The sequence below is a fragment of the Athene cunicularia genome (genome assembly GCF_003259725.1).
Source record: "Athene cunicularia isolate RWA chromosome 11 unlocalized genomic scaffold, athCun1 chr11_part1, whole genome shotgun sequence".
Classification (NCBI taxonomy): Eukaryota; Metazoa; Chordata; class Aves; order Strigiformes; family Strigidae; genus Athene; species Athene cunicularia.
In genome coordinates this window covers 17,861,208-17,879,750 of record NW_020799113.1, presented here as the reverse complement: position 1 = coordinate 17,879,750, position 18,543 = coordinate 17,861,208, and the positions used below count along the sequence as shown (strand labels likewise).

At 48.5% G+C, this 18,543-nt stretch overlaps 1 protein-coding gene across 1 annotated transcript in view; it reads right to left on the bottom strand.

Annotated features, from left to right (window-relative positions):
* GNAO1 (G protein subunit alpha o1) overlaps positions 1-18,543 on the bottom strand; it is an 88,946-nt gene that overhangs the window by 24,457 nt on the left and 45,946 nt on the right. The gene's annotated exons all lie outside the window — the stretch shown is intronic.

Sequence of the window (18,543 nt, the reverse complement as noted above, 5' to 3'; positions counted from 1 at the left end):
CAGAGCTCCTTCTACTTCCCAGCTCCGGGGTTTGCACGCAGGAGTGGATAAGCTCTTACTTGCAGCCTGCCTTGCCCACAGCTTGCAGTGGTTAAAAAAAGCTGAAGAAAGGTTAGAAGGTTTTTGAGTACGAGTAACCCTCTAGCATTTATACTCCTGAGCCGAGCAGCTCAATTATTGCTTATATCTTTTATCTTAAATGCTTTGTTTTGAAACAGATTGCAGGTTTCTGAGTCACTCAGTTTATCAGGCTCAGGGAGGTGAAGCCCAACTATGTTACACTGCTAAAAGCAAAATGCACAAGAAATGGTATTTCCCAAATACAGGGAGAGGAGCTCATCGAACTGAGGCTACTAAATACAGATCCTTTATAAGGACTAGCTGATACTGAATATGTTCACACAGTAATATTGAAAATAGGGAGTAAATATAGTTTCTTGTGCATTCACTTGCTGTTTCCAACAGCATGTGGTAGCAGCAGTGTTGATGCCAGAGACACTGCCTGGAGAAAGGACTGTTGTCCGAGTTATCCCATGGGAACAGACCGGTGGCAGCAGCCTACGTGCAGTGCGTGGATGGTGACCCCTCCCTGGGCACCCTGCGACCATGGGAACATTTTCCCAGGATTGTACTGCCTATGCCAAAGGCTCTGCTGGCTGTTTTCTTGGATGAAAAAGTGTAGCTGAGGTTGCAGGCTGTGGCCAAAGCAGGATACCTGTGGCAAAGCTTACACAGACATACATTCACGTCTGTTGAGGTTAATGGCAATAAAATGGTTAAACGTCTGTTGGGTTTCTTGGCAGTCTTCTTGCTGGCAGCATCCAGCTCGCACTATGCACACTGAGGTGCTGTGCTCACACCGTGCCAAAGCCAAGCTCACGTCCTCAGTGCTCGACAAGCTGGGCTGCAGCAGTGGCCACTGCCTGGGTCTTGGTCAGGGGCAGGTCTGCAGGCAGGGGAGTGGGTACTTCAAGAGAGCAAGCCTGGAGACAGTGGCTTCTTCCCAGCTGCTCCTCTGTCCTGCCAGTCCTGGCCTCTGTCCACATCATCTTGGTGAAGGGAAGGCCGTGCCTGGGATACCCCAGCCTCGTTTTGTTGGCTTGTGCTGTATTTGACTGAAAAAACAGATCCCCATTCGTTAACAGACACAGCTGAGTCACTGCTGGGTTATTTTCTACTCCATGTACAGAGGTACTCGAGGGTCAGCTCCAACATTGTGTCCTGACAAATGCCAAGTTTTTAATCAAGGTTGTCACAAGCAGGATCCATCTCATCTAACTCAAGATGCTTGTGCCTTCACCGTCCTAGTTCATGGATGGAAGATTATCTGCATCTGAGCTTAGCTTGTACCTTCACTTCTTCTTTCCTTTCACCGATGAACACACAGCTCGATGTGTATTTAGCATTAAAACCATTTAATATTTAGTGGCTGTAGAGTGAGGATTCAGAGGATAAGCACTGGGCATAGGGAGTGTCAGCAGTGGCTCTACAACTCTACAGTGGCTCTACAGCATAGTAAACTCCTGTAGTATCTTCTACCAGGAGAGAAAAAACATGTGGGTGTTGCTTCCTATGGCAGCTGATCCTGGGCAAACACCCAAAGGTCATGGCACCACAGTGATTTTCCTGCAGACGCCATGCCCAGCCATATTTGCTGTATTATTTTAGAGAAAGAGGCAAAATAAACCACAGCCCACTCTCAGAGCCCAGCACTCATCCAGCACGCACAGTGGTGATGCAACATGTATCTTCAATAATTGTCCTTCATGAAAGGCTGGAAATGTCGCTATCATGTCCCTTCAGAAATCAATTACAACTAAGGGTAGGGACCATGGCGTGCAGACACATGCAAAAACCCTCCTGTCCTCCTAATGAAAGCCAGAAGGTGTTACATGCTGCTCCTCGGGCACTTCCAGGGAGGTTATGGCAGGCAAGAGACCTTAGGGGATATGTAATTCACCTAAGAGAGCAAGAGCATTGTCTGGCATTTTCTGAGCCCAGCCCAGAGAAGAAAGGTCTTGGGAATTCGCTCCTGGACCTTGGGCAATGCATTTTGTGTTTCTGGCTGCGTTCCCCCCGTAGCCAGTCCTGCCTTGATGGGAATCCCATGAATTTCACAGCAGGCTCTGCTGTCCTGCTGCTGCTCCTGACGATAAATCTCATCTCAAGTCCAACCAGACAAGATAGTGACATGGACACTCCCCAGCCTCCCTCCCCTAAATCCAACCAGTAACATGCCACTCCTGCTGCCTGCTTCTGCAGGCTGCTACCAGCCAGAGTGATGTTCACCAGGCCCAGAGATTACTGGGGTTATTTTTCTGAAGGCACTCTGCTGCGTGCCCTGGGTGTTCATTACTCTCCCCTGGGAAATGAGGAGGGTAGTCCCTGCTATTAAAGGATGGTGCCAAATCTTGACAGAAGGGATGCTACATTGTGATGCTGCTTTTTTTTTTTCCCCCCACTGAAGTGGGGATGTACAGAGATGTACATCAAGATCAACTTGACAATTTGATATTAATACTAATGATAGGCAGGAGGAATGAACAAAAGCAGGTTGGAGTTTAGCTGTCCTAGTTAGACTTGCAGTTTTCCAAGGCATGACTGGATCTAAAATAATTTTTAGCATGTGAATGAGCAGAGTCACTAAATAGCAACTGTACTTCAAACAAAGGTACTTCAGGACATAAAGGGTCTCCAGGTGTAAGCTGCTGTCTGGCTTTGCTCATGGGTATCCGTTTGGTCAGCAATATATCACGTTCTTGTTACTGCTGGAATTAAAGGCCACTGTGGTACAGCTTGAGTTTGTGATCAGAAAGCTCTGGCTGGGGGAGAGGTTGGCTTTGGAGGAAAAGCTAATGCTAACAACCTACTCAGAAATGGTTTTGTAACAGCCCTGGGAAAGCAGATGTGGGCTCATCTGCAATGAAATTTGAAAACTGGATGGTGTGTAAGAGGGGACGATAAATATTTTTTTAACATATGGGAGCCCTTACAAAAGAGAAAAACAATGTGTCTGGATCAGAATAATGACCCACCTAGCTGAACTAGTGCCCAAGAGCAGATGTTGAGAGAAGAGTACAAGTACAAGGCCAGTATGTAGTACTCAGTTTTCCCAGCCTCCAATACTTCATATGGATAACAGAGTTCCAAAGAGAAGGGTAATATCTTTATATTTATTACCACTCAATGATTTTTCTTCCAGAAATTTGTCTAGTTGACTTTTGAAGCAATATAAACGTCTAACAGCCACATCTGCAGCAAGGAATTTCCCAGCTCAACTACCCTGTGAAAAACTGCCTCTTTCTGGTTCTTAAACTGCCATATCAGAGTTTAACTTTGTTAATTATTGTATGGGAACAGCTGTCCTCTCTCTCCTCCCTATTCCCCACTTACTTCTCTGTAGACATCTCCATAGACCTCTGCACATCTGCTGTGGAGCATCTCTGCTCTGCTCTTGAGACATTCCTGCATGGAGGCTCTTCAGAGCCTTTCATCACACCAGGAAGGGCTTTTCCTCATCTCCTGGAGCCTATCTGAGATGGGGAAAGGACGGAGCCACAACTGCCTTTTCTATACGTAACCATCTGCTTTACGGTCACTTAATATGATGTTACTTGGAGAATCAGATTAAAGCCAGCCCTCTTGGAGATGCTGCATGGGCATGTCTGGAGAAAATGGTTTGCTAGCAATGGTGCAATCCCTTTTAGAAGTGTCCTCATCTGGGCAATACTGCTGTTTATATAAAGCCTCTGTGATTTAAATCATTGTTTAGCATAGAACTGCTGACCACAGGGCAGCCCTGCCTTTGTTTTATAAGCAAAAGATTTTTATGGGGGCTGGCTGGATCTTTCCAGCGGCACTACATAAAACCGAGCTTGTGGGGATGATGCATGGCTCAGGCTGTGCAAGGTCTCCTCTCCTGGTGGCCCTGCACGCTGGTGCCCCCTGCACACCAGGGCAGACACAGGCAGTAATCGAACTTCAGCTGAAGCAGAGGAAGGCTCAACAGCTCCAGCCTATCTCTTGCTTTATGTAAACCTCTGTTTCCTTCTGATGACCAGCTCTGAAGGACAGTAGCTGAGCTGAAGCAGGGATGAGGTGTGGTGGGACTCAGCACCCTGGAAGCAAGCAGGATCTATGCCTAAACCTTTACGCAACAGAGTAAGTGGGCTTGATGCTTTTTTTTGCTCCAGGACTGCTGTCATAAACCTGCTGACAGTGGAGCTGATGGCTTTCTATACTGTAAAAGAAAAAAAAGAAAAAAAAAAGAAAGAAAGAAAAGGAGAGGCTAAAAATAAACATCAGTGAGTTTGGGATAATGAAGGGCTTGTTCTGGGAAGGAGCCCTGATCAGAGGACGCAGCCACCGTGCTGCTGCGGGGCTCCCAGCGCATTTGCACGAGGCAGCGGGTTCACCCGTGCAGCACCTGGCCACTCAGCCCAAAGGGAGAGACACCCACAAAGCCAGCGTGCCACCGCCCCGGCCCCGCAGTGAGCACACCCACAAGGCACAAAGGCTTGCCCGCCCCACTGCCCCTTACATCCACGGCAGCCGACTCCATTTGGCCCCAAGGCAATCTCACGAGGTAATTACTCAGAATTACTCCATCCCTGGAAAGCAGACAGCTGTGACCACAGATGAAACCAGACCCATGGACTTTAACCCTGGCCAGGGAGATTCCCAGGGTGTGCACGGAGGCCCAGGACATCTGTTTTACACACTTATGGCAGTAGTGGAAGTAGCATTAACATCTCCATTCCTAAGAGGGAAAGAAATAGATATAGCTGCAGTGTTTTTGCAGTGCTAGATGTCTGCAGCAGTGATAGCACTGGCAAGGGATTTAGATCTAATGCTACAAAGGAAAGCATTAGTTAATGAGATCTGTGCTCTTGTATCAAGTAAGTAGAGGGTGCCCATAGCTGGATGACGGTACAATTACAAAGAGTGGGTTGCGTCTGTTGGGACCTGGCTTCAATCAGGGGCCTCATTTACCCACTCACCATGCTGAAGATGTGATGCTGGTGAAGGAGTAGAGATCATGTCTCTTGATCTTCCCATCTGTCCATTTTCCTGACCTATTAGCAAGCTATGGGGATTTCTGCTTTCAAATCCCATTTAAGCATCCCTGCCAGAAACTGTGGGCACCAAAATCAGCCAATGCTCTGCTGTGGACAGACGTGACCCACAGCTAGCAAATGCAAAACCTGGAATTTTACCCTTAGCTGCACACTAAAAATATCTTAGCTATCCCAGACATAGGTGGATCTCCTGGGTTTGTAAAATCTGTGCTATGCAAATGGATTTTCTGGTCCTTCTCAGCGTCTGTCAGGCTGAGGCTCTTGCGAGAACAGCTTTGCTTGTGGTACTGCAGCATTTTGGTTTCCGTCCATGCCGAATCCAGAAGCAGAGATATGTAAGGGAAAATTCATGGAGTTTCTCATCTCTTTAGAAAATGTTCAGCTGAATTGTTGTTAGGAGATTTGTTTGCTGTGTATCAAAAGAGCTCAATCGTTCCCATCAGGTAAAGCTGTCACTTGGGCCAGGCTGGGCTGGTGAAGAGTCCTGCTGACCACCCACTTTTCCTTTTTCTCTCTCTCACAGGCATGAAAGCCCCAGAGAGGTCTGTAATTGTAGGCTTCTGTCACCACAGAACCTCCCCTGGAGGGTTATGCTCCTGCAGCACACCAAACAGTGGTTCATGTTGCTCCCAGGTCTCTGCAGGAGTGGGCTGATCTCTGTGTTCAGCTGAAGATGCATCAGGGATGTGAGTGGGATAAAATCAGTTTGGGACATCTGGACCACAGAGCTGGTGTGGCTTTGTGGGAGAAGAGCTGAGGACACCACCTCCATGGCAGGTTCCTCCATGAGGGCTGAAGACAGCTACTGTCTCTGCCCTTGAGGTTGTGCAGACCTTCCCATGGGCCCTGGGGGCATGTCCCTGCCAGAAACAGCTCCTGCTGTCTGTCCGTGGACCTGCCTGTGACCATGTCTCTTGGGAGTGAGCCACAGGCCAAGGTGCTGCAGTAAGCCAAGTCGCTGCCTGCTTGGTGGGAGAAGTTTGAATCGACCCAGGAGCACTTCACTTCCAGTGGGAGGATGGAGCTGGCCCAGAGCAGCATTAGGTCTGGAAAACATCCAGAGTTCTTCCAGACAATGAGGACTTTATTGCCAATAAGTGCTTTTGCTGAGCTTCCTCTTGGCCACAGAAGAGGAGAACATCTCGAGCAGATGGCTGGTTAGCACAAGCATCGCCCTTGCCTGGCCTGTGTTTCTGTGCTCTCTGCTGCTGGAGCACCTCAACTCTTGCTGAGCATGGCCGATGTGTCCTCACAGCCTCCCACTGGAGCAGGGAAATGTTATTAATCACACTTGCTTTAGGAGGAATGTAAGTATTACTGGGATAGATGAGTCACCTGAGGGCACGATGGGAAGTCTGTGATGGTACTTGGAAGTCAGTCTGGGTTCCCTAAATTGCAGTCAAGAGCGTTAACCTTTCTGTACACAATTTCATAACCATTAAGCAATTTTTTCCATGCTTGTATGAGGGATTTTGCCCATGTAGGGGCAGATACCATAAGGCTGGTAGAAATTTGCTGCCTATTATAAGAAAGAAATATATATCCTACATAGCAGCCTATAAAATGGTGTTACAATTGATGATTAAATCGTAAGTTAACCCAAGAATATGAATAGAGATAGATAAATAAATGTGGGCTGTTGGGTTTTTTTGGTGAACAAAGAAGGCTGAAAATGGATGTTGTCATGTAGTTTTCTGTTCTATCTAATATAATTTCATGCATTCCTATCTGGATTTTGATGAGTTCTGCAGATCAATGACACTGCATTTAAACACAAGCTAAACAGTAATTACAGATGCATGCAAGATTTATTCATCTGGTGGCACTGCACCAGCTGATGGAAGGCTCAGCCATATCCAATCAATGTTTGAAGCTTCTCAAAATAAAGAGCTTTTTGGTTCCCACTGGAAAGTGAAAATAAAAATAACGCCCTGAATCCCAGGAGTGCCCCCTTCCGTCCGTACGGGCAAGGCTGCAGGATGGCTCTGGGTCATATCTGCACTGTTGCTCATGCCAGGCCTTGCCTTTGCACACTCACATATTTTGTTCACGTTGGGTCTCCTTCATACATTCACTGCATGCCCCACTTGTCCCTAGCGCTGAGGATTGGATTGATGAGATTTAAGGCATAAATGAGGAAAAAGAAGGAGGATGAGCAGTGTGGAGGAAGGAGCCAGGGAGTAGGCAGTGTTCCCTGGGATCATCTCTGGTGTGCCGGAAGGCATCCAGGCTCGGCGTGCATGGCCTGGGAGCCAGTGTGATGTGCCACAATGCGAAGGGAGCAGCTGGGGGACTGCAGTCGAAATCACGGAGGTGCGTAATGTGGCTCGGTTGTTATGGGAACATGTGGCAGGGGATGCAAGGTAGCACGTTTAAAGGCAGATACTGGATTTTGTCCAATTTTTCTTCAGGTTTCCCCTGCTGATGGGGGCTACATGTCCATGTAGGAGCTCTCCCCTGCCATGGAGCAAAGTTGCTTGCTCCCCACCACCACTGTGAGATGCCCTGATGGGCCAGGGAGTCACATCCGTTAGCTGGGTACCGCTGCTCATCCTACACCCAGATTTCTTGTCAAGCTGGTGGAAAGTAGCAACACATCAAGTGGAGCCATCAGGGTCAAAGCAAAACCTACAGCCCTCCCATGACTTCTGTGCTGAGGCAAGGGAAGATAAACAGCAGGAAGACTGGACCCAATCAGGCAGACCAGTGGTTTGGGCAGCTCTTTCAGACACCCAGATGGGTGCCTGCACACAAGTCAGAGAAACCCTTGGTAAGATAAACAGGTAGTGCAGGTGACCTCTGTGTATTTAGCACATTTTCTATTTACTACCAACTACTTTAAGCAGATGCTCTTCAGTCTCCCATAGTGATCGCAGACGTCTGAATGAACACAGCAGGGCTGAGCCTTGCTGCCCTGCCTGGGTGCTCCACCTCAGAAGAAGCTTCACTGCTGCTGGGAAGCACAAGCAAGTGGGAAACCCACCCAGCCCTGCCCAGATAGCAGCTGTAGGTGGGAAGTTGTTGCCCAGAGGAACATCCAGGGTGTCCTGAGCTGAAAACTCCCCTCTGTCACCTTCAAGACGCCACCACTGCATGAAGGTGGGATCCAGTTGAGACTCTTGGATGACAAGATGCAGCTCTTCATCGTGGGTGGGGAAGAAGCTCTTACGTCCTTAAGGGTGGTCCCCTGGGCAGGATACAGATAGTTGAGCTCTTGGGTAGAAACATGTAGCCTTTTTTCCTGAGTTTATTTGTAACTTCTGTATTTGTGTCATCTCTTTGCTTATATGTTTTTGTTCAATGAGATACTCCTCTGGGGATTTCTTAATGCAAAGTTGCTGCTTCCAAAGTTAGTTTAATTTGAGCAAAGATTTTTGCCTGGATTCAGTTGCCAATTCCCAGCTCCCAGCAGCTGCTAGCTAGTGACAGCCTCCTCTTTCTTTCTCCTGTTCCTGCCCGTTGCAGATTTGGCCTCGCTGTTCAACACTCTCCCTGGTGCAGTATTTCTCATGCTGGGGATCACAAGACCGTGGGGCTGTTTAACTGAAAATGTTTTAACTGACGTTAACACTGCTCGGTAGAATGTACTGGCTGGTATTTTCCTGAACGAGGATATGGAAATGGTTCTTATGCTATCGTCAGACCTTACGTACCAAGAGCAATACTGAGGGATTGGGAAATGCTGATTTGCCATTAAAAGTGCTGTCAGAGCTTCAGAGTGACAGTGACTGCTCACAGGGTATTTCATGGCCTGGACTCACAATTTTGGAGCTGTGAATTTCTCTTAAATGCTGGTTCTCCCAGCAAACCTGCTGCTCAACGTAGCCCAGCAGGGAAGGGGTTACAGAAAGGCAAAGTGCATCATAAATCCCCAGCAAGGCTTGGACTAACTGCCAAAACCCGAGCTGACACTTCCTTGGCGTGGCTCCACAGTGCGGTTTGTGCCTGGTTTCTTTCTCCCCTGTATCTCTTCTGTCCCCTTCTAGCAGCAAGGAGAATGTGTTGCCTAAAATTCAGGTTCAGCACCATCTCTCCTCTTTTTTCCCAATAAATTAAGTCCCAGAAGCGACCCCCAGAGACCTTGGAGGAGGTGCCTTCTTCAGGCTCTCAAGCATTTAAATGCATTAAACATGTCAGAGGCAGGGAAAGTGTAAACATGAGGATTATGGCACAAGCACGGGTGTTCACTCTGCTCTACTCCAGCCTCTTTCTGCTCTGAACTGTGCTGTTGTGACTGAACTAAGCAGCGCTGCCCGGAGCCTGTGGCTGCAGAGCAAGGTGAGTGTGTGCCCCTCCACAACAGCCCACATAGAATTGCCCTGAGAGCCTGAGCACGGGCTGCTAGGGAGGTCAGAGGCATGTGGGAAATTAGAGGGTTTTCTGATGGGGGCTGGCAAAATAGGAGTTGTGTGTTATGCCAGTGGTCTGAAGGCAAAGAACAGATCTGGAGAAGGTGAAAAAATAGTTTATAGACGGTCTCTAATAGTGTAAAAAGTATGGATGAACAAACTGATATGGATCTAGTACTAGCTCTGTGTGTTGCAGGGAAAAAAAAAAGAAAAAAGATAACAGGAAAAGGTAAAAAATCTGCCTAAAGTATATCTGGCTGACTGTGCTGACTGGGCTCATGCCCAGCTTGTATGGGACAGTGGCATGCGAGGTAGTAATGAGGCAGTGTCACGTTTGTCTGCCTTCAGTTCCCCTGCCTCAGTCAGTGATTGTCTCATCAGCATGTGCTTTGGGAAAAAACAGGTACGAACTCCTTGTCAGGTCTCCGAGAGGGAGGAGGCAGGAAGGACCATCCCTGGCACTGACCCAGCCCTGGAGCGGGCCACAGCCAGGCGATATGTCCCTCCCACCAGGTCCTGCCAACTTTGCGGAGCCAGAGGCATGGGGCTGGGGAGCGGCCGTGCCTGCCGCTCTCTGCAGGGCTGCTCATGAAACCCCAAGGGAAAGCACAGCCCTTTCTGCCTGCCCCGCCAGGCTGCCTGCGGCCAAACACCCCCAGTGCCAGGTTTCCTCCAAGATACCCTGCCCGTGCCCAGACATGTGCCCGTGATGCCAAGCCCCGGCCACGTCTTCTACCTGAAGAAAGAAACCCCGTATTTCCCCCTTTCCCACCTGAAAAACAGTAGGAAATCAATGGCTGGGGGTTGAATATTGGCTCAGTGCTTGGCCTGGATAAGCAAGAAAAAAGTGATGTTTGCTACAGGGCTAATTAAAGCTGTTATATCAATTAGTCTGTGAAATGATCAGTGCCCAGGGCTCCACCAGGCGAATCCCGATTTTGGCAGGATTGTCTTGGCCAAGTGCTGGGAGCTCCCGTGGGGCTTACCAGGCCACCCCCACCATGCTCTGCCCACATGCCCAACCAGCGGGCTCCTGCCTCGCTCTGCTGCTGCCTTTGATGCTCTCGCCACCGAGGACAGCAGCGTCTCATAAATAGGAGCGTGTTTACTGTCCCCATCAGGGAACCGTGACAAGGAGCTTCAACTTGCTGACCAACAGACACCACAGGCTCTCAGGGGGCCGCAGGGAGCTCTGCCTTCCTACCAGGGTCTGTGCCACTCTGCATTTGGGGGCACAGTTCTGGGTGCTTTATCCCCATCATTGCCAAGGCCTGTGATTGCATCCTGTGTTTGCCACATTTCTTGTGTTTGTTTTTTTTTTTCCTTCATTTTTGTTCTCAAAGCCTCAGCCCCTCAAGGCTGGATATTAGATGGACTATTTGCTTAAGGCTGAAATAAAAAAGGACTTTCCAGCTCTCCTGTTCACAGACAAAAGGCTTTAAAGTATAAGCCAGAAGGCTTAGGAAGCAGCAGATAAAAGCAATTTTCCAATGGCTGTCTTAATATATATTGAAAAATGTGGGCTTTTTAGCTAAGCTCATGATTGGTTTTGGATTTAACTCCTAACCTTAAACACCTGAGCACGGGGATGCTGCACTGCTCCCTCTCTTGGGGGTGTGTGCATGTGTGTGCATGGGCTGGACCCTGGGAAAGGGCAGGGGGGAATGGCAGTGGCTGCACACTTCTGGCAGTCACTCAAATGTTTTTTGGGCTCTCTTGCACCATGGGGCCTGATGAATCGCACTGCCCCAGCACAGCGCATGCCCTGAGCAGGGGCAGGTCAGGGGAGGGGAGTGTTGTGCTGAGAAACTCAGGGAAATGCTGGTGGCCATGAAAATGTGAAGGAGGGGGAAAGGGAGATAACTGCATCCTGAGTGCACAGAGCTCATCTGCCCTGCCCAGCAGTGCTCATCTGGGCTGGAGTGGCTCCTCCCGAGCTCATCGCGTGGCCAGTGGCAGGCAGCTCTGCCCAAGAGCTTCCTACGCAATGCTGTGCACTCCCTGGAACGCAGCAAAATCCTTTTGCAACTTCCCCTTCCGACCTGGGATGATTTCTGGGACAGGATGGGGTGGGGAGGCAGGGGGGGCAGCACCTCCCCGTCACACCGTCGCCACTGGTGCCTGCAGACCCGTGTGGAAGATGGCTTCCTCCCTCCCGGAGCCTGGCTACAAAGAAATTCCCACGTTCCTGCCATTCTTTGCCATTTAAGGATTTCAAACGGACAGCAAATACGTCAGGAAACCATGCGCCACCGCCGCGCTCGCCTCTCAGCGTCACAGACGGTGCCAGACCTGACGCCAGCCGTGTGAAGAAGAGCCACGGCACGGTGGTCTCCTGACAGCTTTGCCTGCAGACACACTGCAGAACCAGGAGGCTGAGAGCAGCCGGCCGGTCCCTGCCTGGCCACGTGTGCTGCGAGGGGACAGGGCTCAGAGCCGCCGCTGACCCATGAGCAGTGTGCCAATGAGCTGGTGTAAAGCAGGAATTACCCACACAGAAGGACACGTGCCTTGCTAGATCTACCCGATTCCCTAAGGAGCTTCAGACAGCAATAGGATGCCCTGAGAGCATTGCTGGTGGGAGACACCCCGTCTCCTGCCCTCACCCTGTATGAGTGATGCTGTTTGTCTTACAGGGCAGGCTGTGACGGCAGAGCTGGGGGCACACGGGATGTCAAGCTGCAAGGTGCAGAAAGAGGGAGGGAAGCTTGGGCTCCCTGGCTCTGCAGGAGAGGCTGCAGGTTCCCAGGAGAGACTGGACTCCCCGGCCTTGGAACTGCATCCCAGCATTGCCGTCACCCAGCAGTTGGGGTGAAAGGTGGGAGAGCGCAGTGATGGGTGAGCTGCAGGCATGAGTGCTGCCTGCTGAAAGGCAGAGCTGGTGGGAGAGGGGGGCTGCAGACAGAAGTAGGGGTAGCAGTGAAAAAACAAACTGAACAGAACGAAAAAAAACTCAACCCAACCCCAACCCTTGGTGGCAGCCTGCCAGCTCCAGCTGGTTTCATAAGGACATTTCAGCCTAAAAATACACAAATACTCAGCCAAAAAAAGTCAAATCTTTCTGCACCGAATCTGTCACCCACAGCCCTTCACAAGGCAGGAAGAAATTCCTGTTGGGTCTGTCAGTTGGCGATGAGAACAGATTATCCAGGGTTCAAGACTGCAGTTCAGCAGGTTTCCTTGGGGGTGAATGCCCTGTGCTGTGTTTATCAGTGGTGCTGTCGGCTCCTCATCTCTAAGCAAAATGTGAAAAGAGGTTGTTCCCAAATTCTGGCTGTTCCTCCTCCTCCAGGCAGCATGAACTGCTGCCTGGCTCCAACCCTTTTGGGTGGGAGCTTTGCCAAAAGTGGGACAGCCCTGATTGGTATCGTGGGTCATTAAATAACAATTTATTTAGTCAAGATGTCAAGATTTTTCTAATCCCCGGGCCAAAGACAGCAGTGTTATGATGCGACACGGCAATGAAAAATTGCAGGGACGTAGCAGGTACTGCTATGTCTTTGTCCCTGAGGAATGAACTACTAACGTAACTTCTCTGCTCCTCCTTGCAGTGCAGTCTGTTATCTCCTGGGTCTCTTCAGACAGATCTTAAGAGAGATTTTTTGGGGGGGTAAAGGAGGATTAGGAGGGGGGAAGTGACAACACTATACCACCAGTTTTTGCCTGCAAGATCCATATCTAAAGAGGTGCTGAGTTCCTAGTGGAGCTGGCTGCAGAAGTTGCTATTTCAGATGAAAAGGCAGCAAGCAAAGCTGAAACTCTGGTTCAGCTGGTAAACGCTTTCCTGGATGTTCCCACGTCGCTGGGTGCTGCCACAAGCTCCACTTTAAAGCCCAGCTCTGTAGCTTCTGAAGGTATCTCAGATGCCATCACCCCCCCACTTAACTTCTTCTGTGAAGGAAGTTCAGTCCTCACACTCTCCTGGCAGTGTTTGGTGGGATGGGAAGGTGAGCATTGCTTAACACCCACCTTCGAGATACTGTGACGTGGTCTCCACCCTGCTTTGGGCCAACAGAGGCAACCCCCGGAGAAATTGCACCCAATCTTGTTGAAATTGGGTCCCCAGGTGGATGAAGACTGAGGGTGAGATGCTAGAAAATATCCGTCTGATTTCAAAGATGCTTTTCCTGTTGTGCCCTTCTTCCAGCTCACATTCAGCCCTAGGTGTAGCCATGTAACAATAGCGATTCCTTAACTTATGAGGATAATAATGGAGCCTGAGACCTCTCCCAAGCCCAAGCCCTGCTAGACTGATGCTCAGCCTGCCCCCGTCTCCCCCACCTCGCTCTTAGCAGAAACAGCCCTACTCCAGACCTGGCACCAGCAGATGTCACAGACCTGCTCCTCCCTGGAAATCTATTTGCATCTTATTTGTGGGAACTGAGCAGGGCTGGCGATTCCAGTCACCAGGTCTGGCTCTTATGAGCTGTTTTGTTTTGCTTATTGTAGGGGGAACTTAATTATTCAAAGCTGGTGGGCATATTTACTTACAGGGGTAAATTAAACCATAAATTCAGACAAGTATATCTACATCTCTGCTTGTGATGTATTTTTCCTTTCTGCTTTATTGGTGCTTGGGCTCCAAGACACAAAGGTGGGTTATTCAATAAACAGTGCCACACAAGTCATCCCAATTAACAGGATTGTTCCATTTATGCTGCTACTCCCCCCAATTAAATGCAAGAGAGCGCAAGTGACAGGCACGAGTAAGATGGGCACACAGAAAACCATATTCTAATGCAAAAGCTGTAATGAGAAAATGGAATCTATGCACCTGATGGGAATATTAATGCAAAACCTTGACCTATAATTATCCTTTCTTCAGTCTGAGAGAGCCAGCAACAATCGCAGCTCATTAAAATGGACCATGTCCTGACAGTCATGCATAATGCCCATGTCCTGTGAGCTGGTTTCACCAGCAAGGCAAAAGTTTAGACCATAGGATTTGCAGGACTGGAGCATTATCATAGAGGTGCATGGTCCTGCATGGCTAGGAACAGGAGACTGCAACCAACCCCAAAGACCCTTTCTCCCTTTTAAACACAGTGTCATGAGAGAAAGAATGAGGGAAAAAAAAAACAGAAGACAAACCTAAAAGTGCTAGTTTGGATTGGACCTCTGGAGTTCATCTGGACCATCCCCTGTTCAAAGCAGGGCCAACTTCAAAGTTAAATTCAGTTTGAAAGTTAGCTCAGGTGGCTCAATGTTGAGTATTTCCAAGGATGGAAATTTTACAGCCTCTCTGGGCAGCCTGTTCCAGTGCTGCCTTGTTGGGGCTCAGTCTGGAAGCCATTTACCACATCACAACAACATCTGGGTCTACTCTTGGCTGTTTTCTTGATGCAAAGTGTGTTCTGGCATGTGGGATGCAATAAGTATCAGTAGGGAAGGTGATACCATCATGCAAAGGCAATTCTTTTGCAAGGAAAAGAGATCAGAAAAAAGTCCCACTGAGAAAAGGAAGGCACTGCAGTATTTTATTCTGTTTGGTGCTGCTTTTCTATAAGGCACTGCCACAGGAGTTCTTGAAGATGGAGTGATGGAAGTGTTGTCCAGTTTGGGCGTGGTATTTGGCACAGACTTGAGATGCCAGGGCTGCAGTTAGCTGTGGTAGAACAGCAGACACAATTGCATCTCCCCTTCACTGTGAGGGTGGTGAGGCACTGGAAAAAGGTTGCCCACAGAAGCTGTGGATGCCTCCTCCCTGGAAGGGTTCAAGGCCTGGTCTAGTGGAAGCTGTCCCTGTGTGTGACAGGGAGGTTGGAACTAGATCATCTTTGAGGTCCCTTCCAACCCAAACTATTCCCTGATTCTGTGATTCACCACTGAGCAGTGAGGTCTGCATCCCTCTCTGGAGGCATCTCTCCCTCCCTTCACTCCCTACAGAGAGAGCCAAAGGCAACAAGCTTCCTAGCCCTGACACCTCTGATATGTGTGAAGATGGATGGGTTGAACGCAGGCCTAAAATATTTTACATTTTCACGGTAGTTTCACAGCACTGGCATTATCAAATGATCTTTCAATGTACTTGGAAGCAGGAGGAGAATAACTTGAGATAGATTCTGGCTTTTTTGTGTCTGTGTACTTGCAAACTGTCTCTGCCTACACATCTTGCAGGGCCTGTGCCTGTTTGGATATGCACACGGAAAACCTGTGCTCGTGTGGATGCTCCGTCTGCTCCATTCCCCCCCTGGAGCTTGGAGGTCGTTCAAAACAGGTCCCCATCCCTGGGTTAAGATCAAACTTGCCCTATGCACTGTACTCCACTGACCAGGCTAGTTAGGAACTCAAGGCTAGGAAACACAAGACAATTTTAAAATCTGAACAAAAGCAGGAGATTAAGGAAACCAGCTGGAAACCTCTATTTTGCTGAATTTGAAAGCAAAATGTGGGTCACAGATGTGCTTCCACAGACAGAAATTGGCTAGAGAAGAAAAAGACATCAGCAGTGCCCAGACTCTTTGATGATCAGAGGTAGATTTAGCTCCTAGGCATGGAGACAAGAAAGGAAGAGGAGACGAAGTAGGAATAAAAACATAATCAAGAGATTAGGAGTGTGGAACTCAACCCACCCGTAAATTTGCCTTGGGGAATGATGAAAAAATGCAGTAACGAAACAGGATGAAACTAACTGATACATCTTACTCTCTTCCCTTCTCTTGCTGTCCTTATGGTTTTACTTTTTGCTGTCCAAGGCACAGGAAGCCCACTGCAGAACCTCCCCTCTTCCTCGGTCATGTTTTTTCTTTGCAAAAGTGCTGTTTTCTACTGTTCCTTTGCAGTAGCTATGAAATCCTTGCTAAGGACAGGCTGATTTTAGAGCCTAAAAGAAGCAAAGCTTTGCAGGGAAGTCCACACCATTAGGCAGGCATGCATGGGAGAGTGGAAAGCAATACACTCCTGCCCATCTTTGATAGGGGAGGTGAGCTATTACTCACTTCTTGTTTAGGCTAATATAAAATATGAAATCTCTTTTCAATGAAATTAATGATAGACTAGTAAGAGCCATGCTGCCAGCTCTTGCAGGCTGTTGATTAGCCTGTGACTTGCTCTCCCAGGGGCTGTAACACAAGGCCTGTTGTTCAAGCCATTAAAAAAACCTCAAGGTATAGCACTGGAAGAGCAATGTAGGACAACAGCAGCACTGACTCAGAGAAGCCCAAGTAGAGGTTCCTTAGAAATAGCCAGACAGTGGATGGCTGATACGCATTCAGGCCATTCAGCACGTGGTTTCTGGGGCAAAGGGAAGTGCCTGGACCTCTCCTGAAGGTCCCACCTGTGCTGGCCACGACAGGAGCTGGTCGCTTGGTGCCTCTGGGCTTTGCAGTATGTACTGAGCAGCCATGGAGCATGATCTCTGACTCCTGCAGCAAACTTCCCTCCTGCCAGCAAAACACCAGTCCCTATGGCTTAACACCAAGAGAAGCCTGAGATAAGAACGATGCTAGTCTAGCTCATTGCCTGTCATTGTTTTTCAAACTTTGGGGAACTACAGATTCAGTTCTTGCCTGGAATTTATTTTTCTCAGCCCTAATGAAAACACATGTTGTAGCTGCTAGTGTTTTAAATCCAATATCAGTGTCAATAAAGATAAGCCCTCTCCCAGAGGGAGAAAAAAAAATAGAAAACTGTCTCAAATATTTCACTCATGCAGAAGAAAACAACCCCAAAGCATTGAAGGATTAAATGAAAAATATGCCTCTTTTCACTGGGAGTCCACTGGGCGTGAATAAGTGCCAACTGAGCTCTCACTTGTATCACCATCTGGTGTGATGGCACCAGGGCCTAGAGGTGCAGCAGGACATGTTACAGTGCCCTGCCCTGTGACAGCATCTCTGCTCCTGGTGACGGAACCATCAGGGGCTCCTTAACAGCATCAGGTCCGTAAATGTGCAGGACCTTGTTATCTTCAGCTTCACCATCTGACCTAGCCTGGAGAAAGCAAGTGTCAAGCCACAGCACGACTCACAGCGTAGCTAAGGAGAGAGGCAGCACAACCCTCCCCTGGCAAAGAGGATCATGCATCATTCTCTGGATACAAGAGATTTTGTTAAAGACACCAAAATTCATTTTGCTGTGCTGCAACCACACGTTAATATTGCTGTGAATACCACAGCACAGAGCCTCTTCAGTTGATGTCTACAAACTGCTTGTGGTTTTAGAGCTCTTGCTGATGAATTGCCCAGCAGCTGGTCACATTGGGAGGGCTATGCTTATTATTTTCAACTGCTATCTTGCATGGAAGGAAAAGCAAAATACTTTCCTCAAGATAATTGGCTCTAAAACAATTGAAGAATTTTCCACAAGGTTGTAATGCAATTAGGACTGGCATTTTATATAATTTATATCTCTAAAGGTATGTTTATGCCATCAGTGTTCTTTTGTTAAAAAAAAAAACCACAACAGAAGTTGCTGGCAAAAGAAGGCTGATTTTGCTATTAAAGGCAATGAAATATAGATTAAACATGGATGTCCACCTAGGAGTGATTAAAAGGCAGCATAATGCCAGGATCATCACTGAGATGTAGTCACTTGTGGTGACAAATGGTTGGGTAGGATGCTGTGACACCAACCACACATCTGCAGGTTTCCCATTTAGTTTTTGGTCAGTGCCAAGTGATGTGTCATCACAAGCCTTCTGCTGCAGCACTGCAAGAGCAGAAATGATCCTGCGCTCCCTAACTGCCCTGCCAGCTTGGAGGGGAGGAGCTGGTGCAGAACAAAACCATCCGCCATGCTGGTGCTTGGGTTCGTGTTTTGATAGATATCCAGGAAAACCCTGAGGAGATATGCCAGACAATCCGAACACTCAGTAACAACTCCAAAGAGTACGAGTCAGCTGGTGAACTTGACATGGGATATTGTGAAAGCCAAAAGCATGGATGTAGCACTCCCCTGTCACCATTTGGGGAAGTCTCTATTTCCCTGACTACCAAGAAGTCCAAGGGTATAACTGGGGGAATGATCACCCTGTGCTTGCTTGTTTGTTTTGCTTATACTTAATCACATTTTACTGACTACCGCCCAAGACACAGTGCAGGGCCAGGGGACATTTTGCCTGACTGCAACAGCTCCTGCGATTGAAATTATGGGATGAGAAGCTTTACTCTCCTTGC